Source organism: Helianthus annuus, chromosome 9 (assembly GCF_002127325.2).
Source record: "Helianthus annuus cultivar XRQ/B chromosome 9, HanXRQr2.0-SUNRISE, whole genome shotgun sequence".
NCBI lineage: Eukaryota > Viridiplantae > Streptophyta > Magnoliopsida > Asterales > Asteraceae > Helianthus > Helianthus annuus.
This window is the reverse complement of record NC_035441.2, coordinates 110,696,809-110,704,990: the sequence shown is the minus strand read 5'-3', so window position 1 is coordinate 110,704,990 and position 8,182 is coordinate 110,696,809. Positions and strand designations below refer to the sequence as shown.

The window sequence follows — 8,182 nt, the reverse complement described above, 5'->3', positions numbered from 1 at the left end:
GGGGCCTACTACAATAACTAAGATAATCTCTTAAACAAGTGCAAAAGTGCGAAAATAATCAAAGGTTATACTAACACACGAGTCGGATCCAAGTGATTCATCTTGTCTATCTGTTTTTATTTTTATTTTATTTTTCAGCATTTAGTTAGTTTTATTTTCTTAGTTTAAAAATCTTTTTCTAACATTTTGATTTGATTAGACGTTGAGGATAAACCGGTACTAAAAGCTCTTGTGTCCTTGGATGACCATGGTATCTTACCAACACTATACTACGTCCACGGTGGGTGCACTTGCCCATATGTGTGTTTAGTGTTAGTAAATATCGTGTTTTATAAATTTAAAACTTGGCTAAAGTGTAAAAAGGGCTTAAAATATATATTTAAAACATATACACACTAGCACGCATCAAGTTTTTAGCGCCGTTGCCGGGGACACAAGGATTTTAAGAAAGTTAGGAATCAACGGCCTAATCATTTTTTATTTTCTTTTTATTTTTTTGGATTTTCTTAAATTTTCAGCTTCTGTAGAGCTCAGCACGGGCCGTGCCTGGTCGGACACGGGCCGTGCCCAACAGTATTATTGGCAGTTTTTAGTTTTCCGAGTTAAAGAAGGCTGACCACGGGGCCGTGTCGGTGCAACACGGGGACGTGTCCAACTCTCCAGTAACAGGGATCCGGAAAACAATCACTGTAACTCCGACCACGGGCCGTGTTCACTGAGCACGGGGCCGTGGTGAACCTTCTGACCAACATTCTTTTCTGTTTTTGTTGCAGGACTTGGAACCGGACGCCACCTCTACGTAGTGTATGAGCTCCAGTTCTAATAAAGACATAAAAGAACCTCTAGAAGAACCCGAATGCTTTCTCAGAAAAAGGCTAAAAGCTAAAAACCAAGAGAAGGTTTCGGGGAACCCACTCCCGATGGCGGACCAACGTACCCTCATGGATTATCTACGACCCACCGTAGGTAATCTCGGCGCCGCTATCAATGCACCGAATGTTGAAGCCAATAACTTCGAACTTCGGCCGCATTTGATACAGATGCTTCAAAACTCTGCAACCTTCCATGGGCTTGCGGACGAGGATCCCCATCTACATATTACTAATTTCATAGAAATATGTGATACCTTTCGGATCAATGGAGCATCAAATGACGCCATCCGCCTCCGAATGTTTCCTTTTTCACTAAAAGACCGAGAAAAAGCTTGGCTTAACGCCCTCCCAGCTGGATCAGTAAACACCTGGGATGAACTAGCCCAAAAATTTCTATATAAGTATTTCCCTCCCGCTAAAACGGCTAAATTAATGACTGAAATTAATACATATTCACAAGAGGACGGGGAATCCTTATATGAAACTTGGGAAAGGTTCAAGGAGCTATTTTGAAAGTGTCCACATCACGGCCTTGCGATATGGCAACAAGTATCCACTTTCTATAATGGGTTGTTGCCACACACAAGGCAAACACTTAACTCTAGCTCCGGGAGACTTTTAGGTAATCGCCGCCCGCATGAAATATATAATCAAATTGAGGAAATTGCTCAAACCAATTTCCAGTGGCACACTCCCTGAGGCAATAAATGTATTGCCCTGGGCGCCCATAAGGTTGATGAAAGCACTTCTTTACAAGCCCAAATCGAGGCCCTTTCTTCAAAAATAAAAAAATTGGAAATGACAAAAACGGTCTCGGTTATGGCTTGTGAAGGGTGTGGTGGGCCACATGAAAATTGGAGTTGTATGAAAGAAATAGACGATCAACAAGAATCGGTAAACTACATTGATAATAGACCTAGGCCGTCGGGTCCTCCAACGGGCTCCTACAACCGAGGATGGCGAAATCACCCTAACCTTGGTTGGAGAGAACCCAACAATGGTAGTAACCAACAAAGCGTAAACCAACGAACAAACTTTCAACAACCAAGAAATGAGTCACAAAATTTCCCTCAACAACAAGGTGGACGAGAAAGGCTTGAAGATACTATATCTCGCCTCATCTCCGACACTGAAAAGAAAAACTCGGATAAATTTCTACAATTAGAATCAAATTTTAGGAATCAACAAGCTAGTATTCAAAACATTGAAAAACAAATAAACCAACTAGCCCAAAATTTCTCCGAGAGACTGCAAGGCGCGCTACCAAGTAATACCGAGACAAACCCAAAGGCACAACTTCATCTCATCACTCGACGAAACCGTACCGTGGGTCCCGCCGAAGGGCCAGCACCTATTGAGGAGGTCACATCTCCTCCACAACAAGAGAAGGTCACTCCTCCACCTTCAGAGCCCACCAAGGCTCCTCCGGTTCCATACCCCGGTAGGTTAATCCGTCAAAAGACCAATGAGCAATTCGCAAAATTCAAAAGTTTGCTAAAACAATTGCATGTCAACATTCCTTTCATTGATGTCCTAACCCAAATGCCTAAATACTCTAAGTTCATCAGGGACTTCCTCACTCATAAAAGGAAAATTGAAACATTGCAATTACTTAACTTAAGTGAAGAATGCTCCGCCCTCGTACTCAACAAACTCCCCCAAAAGAAAATTGATCCCGGAAGCTTCACAATTCCTTGCTCGATCGGGGACTCCCCCGTTCGTAATGCACTAGCCGACCTCGGGGCTAGCATTAACCTCATGCCCGCATCAATGTTCAAAAGACTCGGCCTAGGAAAAATGAGTCCTACAAAAATGAGTATACAACTTGCTGATCGATCCGTCAAGTTCCCGCAAGGTGTCATTGAAAATCTCCTAGTCAAGGTCGACAATTTCGTCTACCCGGCCGACTTTGTCATACTTGATATGGAAGAAGACACCGAAGTCCCCCTCATACTAGGGAGACCATTTCTCGCCACCGCACAGGCAGTGGTGGACATGAATGACGGAACACTCACTTTAAAATATGGGGATAATGAAGTAAAGTTCGGGGTTGGGAAGAGAATAGAGGACGATGACCCGGTCAATTACATGAAGGTTATTGATTCGAGTTTGGATGATGCTCTCCGACGGTGCAACATGGGATGCAAAACATTCCGCTCAGGAAACATATAACCTTGCCTTGGGTCTAGCCGAGGACCCTTATAAACGTGGCGCACCACGGAGGCAATCCGCGAAACTATCCTTAGTTTAAGTTTAATCTTTTAGTTTTAATTTGCAGGAATAAAACACACTCATGGTGGTCAAGGATGACAAGGGAAACGAGAAACATAGCCCCATGCACAAAAACAAGGCCATCCGACAACAATTTCTCCATTATAGTAAGCTCAGCACGGGCCGTGCCCAGGCAACACGGCCCCGTGCTGAACATCCAGCAGACAAATGCCCAGTTCAGGTAACTGGACACGGGCCGTGTTCACCAAACACGCCCCGTGTCCAGGCTTCTGTTTCTTTTCTTTAATTATTGTTACTGGCACCTGAACACGGGGCCGTGCCCGGTCACCACGGGGCCGTGTCCAGACTGCCAGTAACCTAAAATTTTGCTTTTAACACCATTTTGCACATTCAATCAACCTAAAAATTTATTTTTGGGACACATTGAGGACAATGTGTAATTTAAGTGTGGGGGGGGGGATGCTAAAACCTTGAATTTTGCAAGTCCTAATAACAAGCCTTACACAAAACTCTATTGGAACTGCTAATCACCCCAAATTTTTTCAAAAATTTTCATATTTTTTTCTACTTGTCTAAGTTTAAGTTGGGAATTCTAAGACTAACAAGGCTATATTTTTATAAGTTTACAACCGATAGCGTCGTGATAAAAATAACCAACATAAGAAAATTATGAAACGACATGACAAGCTTAGTTAAAATTTGATTATATATACTTGATCACATAAAAAAAAACCCATTCCCACAAAAGTGAGTTTTGAGCCTTTCTTGAGCAAACAAATATACATCTTTACGTTAAATGCTCATTTTTCATTTCTTGTGTGAATAGCCGCTTGGTTCTTACGACTCTAGAACTTGCCACGACAATTCATTCCCGGTCCTTACCAACTTAAACCTAAGTAAGTAAATGATGGAGGCATTAGGACTAACCCTTTTTCTTTCAATACCATTATTTTTATTTTTCTTCCCACCTACCCAAAAATTCCCCCTAGTTAGCCCCTTTGAGCCTAAACCTTTTCATTTCTTAACCCAAAACCCTTTTTACCCACAAAAAACCCTTTTTATTTTTTTTATTTTAGTAACAAGCTCGGTCTTCGTGTGACAAAAAAAAATATTTTACAATGAAGTTTGAAATAAACAAAGCTCATCAAACAAAAGCTTGTTTCAATAAATACTTCATTGAAAATAGAAAGTCACAAAAACAAAATGTTTTACGAAAACCGACGCTTTTTACGCTTTTCGCCCTTTTCTACTAACCACTAACCCAACCACCCACCTTTAGCCCAAGCCTAACCCTTCACCCAAAAAGTCCTCTTGATATTTACAAAGGTATAAAGTTAAAAAGGAGGAGGATTGATTGCTTGGCAAGCTTATGGTAGGAATAAGTTCCATGCCGCTCTCGAGTGATTCACTAAAAATACACCTTCGGCCGAGTGTGAGTGATTTCTCCCGTGAGGTATGTGAACTTGTATATAAATGGAATTTTAGAAAGGCATGTTATGCCTTAATAAGTAATTTATCCTATGAAAAGTTTTTAATAAATCATGACGAATAGGATTGTAAATAAGTAAAAATAAAACCTAAACAATCTTGGAAAATCCCGACACTCTATGACAAGCCCAAAACCTTCTCTTCTACCCATTCCATTTGGGAGTGTAAGCCACATATTAAAGAGTTTTGCTTGAGGACAAGCAAAAATTCAAGTGTGGGGATATTTGATGTGTGTAAAATGCAACATATAAATTACATCAAATGAGGCATAAAACTAACCCTTTTTAAGTACTGATGTTGGAAAAAGTGTATTTTTGTCTTCCTTTGGTATTTTCAGGATTAAATGAGCTCAAAGTAACAAAAGAAGCAAAAAGACAGCTAAATCTAACATAAATACAAGAAAGGGAACAAAAGTGGACTGCCCGACCCCTCGACAGCATCCTCCCAAGCAAAACAGAGAAGGCAGAAGACTGAACACGCCCCGTGCTCAGCGAGCACCGGGCCGTGCCCAAGAAGCAGCAGAAAAGACAAACCTGTAGAAGCTTCTATTGCTCACCATGGGGTCGTGCCCAGTGAACACGGGGGCGTGCCCAAAGTACTACAGGCGCATTAATTGTAATTACGAATTACAATTAATGAAGAGAGATAGTGTCAGACGGACACGGGGTCGTGCCCAGGCTTCTGTTCAGCCTATAAATAGGAGTGCTTGGAGCCATTGCAACTCATCCCTTGGCACACCACCTCTCTCACACTTCATCCACCACCCACCACCATCACAACACCATCATCCACCACCATCATCCATTGTCCATCATAGAGTGTGTGAGTCGTCTCGGGATCCAAGATTGACCGTAAGAGTTCTTGACAATCAAGGCCATGTTTGCCTAAGTCTCTTACATCACTTGGTGAAGACAAGTGGTTAGTATAATACTTTTTATTTTTAATCTTTTGCACTTTTTAATTAGTTTTGTATTAGTGACTTTAATAACTAGTTGCTTATGTTGAAGGTGATTCTTCCTTATCGTTTGTCCGTGGTGTCTTGGCATTATTTTACTGTCTATATAAAATAAAAGATTTTCACCATTCATATCTCCACGGTCTATATGGAGGTATGTTGGCTACCTGGTCGGGGGTTAAGGGAACGGTTTGGTAAGGGTCTTGCCCTTGTTCAGCTTTTAGAGGTTCTGCAAGGGACCTGGGTTAAATTTAGTAGGACCTCCTTCAATACCCAAAGGTATTGGATGGAGGGGGTCCAAACTCTTTGATCCCCTCATAAGTTAACTACTATTAATACTATAACCCGACTATTTAGGACTGTATCCCTGCTGACTCAGACTACTTAGTCGAGGGTAACGTCACCTCCAAAAGAGGGGCCTACCATAATTTGCATTAATAACTTAATTAATTATCTTTCAATAATCTGACCCTTTAGGATTGTATCCTTGCTGACTCAAACTACTGGGTTGAGGGTAACGTCGCCTTCAAAAGAGGGGCCTACTACAATAACTAAATAATCTCTTAAACAAGTGCAAAAGTGCGAAAATAATCAAAGTTTATAGTAAAACACGAGTCGGATCCAAGTGATTCATCTTGTCTATCTGTTTTTATTTTTATTTTATTTTTCAGCATTTAGTTAGTTTTATTTTCTTAGTTTAAAAATCTTTTTCTAACATTTTGATTTGATTAGACGTTGAGGATAAATCGGTACTAAAAGCTCTTATGTCCTTGGACGACCTCGATATCTTACCAACACTATACTACGTCCACGATGGGTGCACTTGCCCATATGTGTGTTTAGTGTTAGTAAATATCGTGTTTTATAAATTTAAAACTTGGCTAAAGTGTAAAAAGGGCTTAAAATATATACTTAAAACATATACACACTAGCACGCATCAACTTCACGAAGCCAAAAGTCGCATTTCGAAAACCTGGCTTATAACTGTTCTGTTCGAAGGAGTTTCAAAATGAGTCGTAAATGCTACTCGTGTTCCTCTTGACTCTTAGAGTAGATCAGGATGTCGTCGATGAAGACAATCACAAACTTGTCCAAGTAAGGCTTGCACACTCTGTTCATAAGATCCATGAAGACTACTGGCGCGTTTGTTAACCCGAATGGCATGACCAGAAACTCGTAGTGGCCGTAGCGAGTTCTGAATGTTGTTTTGGAGACGTCCTTGTCCCGGACTCTCAGTTGATGGTAACCTGACCTCAAATCAATCTTGGAGTAGTAGCTCGACCTTGTAGCTGATCGAACAAGTCATCAATGCGGGGAAGTGGATAGCGATTCTTCATGGTCACCATGTTGAGCTCGTGGTAGCCTATGCACATCCTGAAGGTACCGTCTTTCTTCTTCACAAACAACAGTGGAGCTCCCCAAGGCGAAGAGCTAGGACGAATAAAACCTTTATCCAAAAGTTCTTGCAATGGTTTTGACAGTCCTTCCAGTTTGGTTGGAGCTAAGCGATACGGTGCACGAGCTATTGGTGCTGCTCCAGGAGCTAGCTCGATTTGGAACTCGACCTGGCGATGAGGCGGTAGCCCAGGTAAATCTTCAGGAAACACTTGAGGAAAGTCGCGTACTACTGGAATATCCTCTAATCTCTTCTCTTTCGTTGATGCGTCAGTAACAAGTGCCAAAATAGCGGTGTGACCCTTTCGTAAACACTTCTGGGCCTTAAGAAATGAGATGATGCCTACCACAGCACCGCTCTTGACGCCTTGAACTTCGAGAGGTTCTTTACCAGAACGGGAATACGAACGATCTTCTCTTTGCATAGGATCTCTGCTTGCTGTTGGGATAACCAATCCATCCCAATGACGATGTCGAAACTACCCAAAACTATAGGAATGAGATCGATAGAGAAAGTCTGACTAGCGAGGATAAGATTACAACCCTGAACTATGTGCGTGGCCTCTAGACTTTTACCATTAGCTAACTCTACGCCATGCTTGGTGTTCAAAAGTGTTGGTGTGCGCTTGAGCATTTGACTAACTTTCAGAGACATATAACTGGTATCCGCACCCGAATCAAATAAAACAGTAACATAAAAGTCATCGAGAAGAAACTTACCCATCACCACATTAGGATCATTCCTTCCTTCACCCTGCCCCAGCACGAACGCTCGACCCCTGGCACCATTGTTTCCATCATTATTTCCCCCGTTGTTGTTCCCATTGCCCTGATTATTGTTTTTGTTATTCTAGTTCTGGTTTAACTGGGGGCAATCCCGCTTAAAGTGGCCTTCAGCACCACACTGAAAGCATCCCCTGTTGCCTCGCTGTTGCCGCTGCTGGTTCTATGGAGTGGGTGGTTGTTGTTGTTGGTTCTGATTCGCAGGTCGTGAGCTCCTGCAATCCTTAGCTTCATGACCCATCTTGAGACATCTCTGACAACGACCCTTGTTGCACTGACCATTGTGGTGCCTGTTGCATGTGTTGCACTTCGGGAGGTTTCCTCGATATCCACCCTGCCTTTGACTACCAGAAGATTGCTGACCAGGGCTCTGATAGTCATCAAGCTTTCGCTACTGTGTCTGGGACTGAACTGAAGTCGAACCCTTGCTGGAGGCTCCATCCCATTTTTGCTTGT

The 8,182-nt window shown here is 42.1% G+C and overlaps 1 non-coding gene across 1 annotated transcript; it reads right to left on the bottom strand.

Annotated features, from left to right (window-relative positions):
• Window positions 1-1,298: 1,298 nt before the first annotated feature.
• On the bottom strand, window positions 1,299-1,405 carry LOC118482417. Its single transcript, XR_004868457.1, has one exon. It is a non-coding gene; the product is annotated as a small nucleolar RNA R71 (small nucleolar RNA).
• Window positions 1,406-8,182: the final 6,777 nt, after the last annotated feature.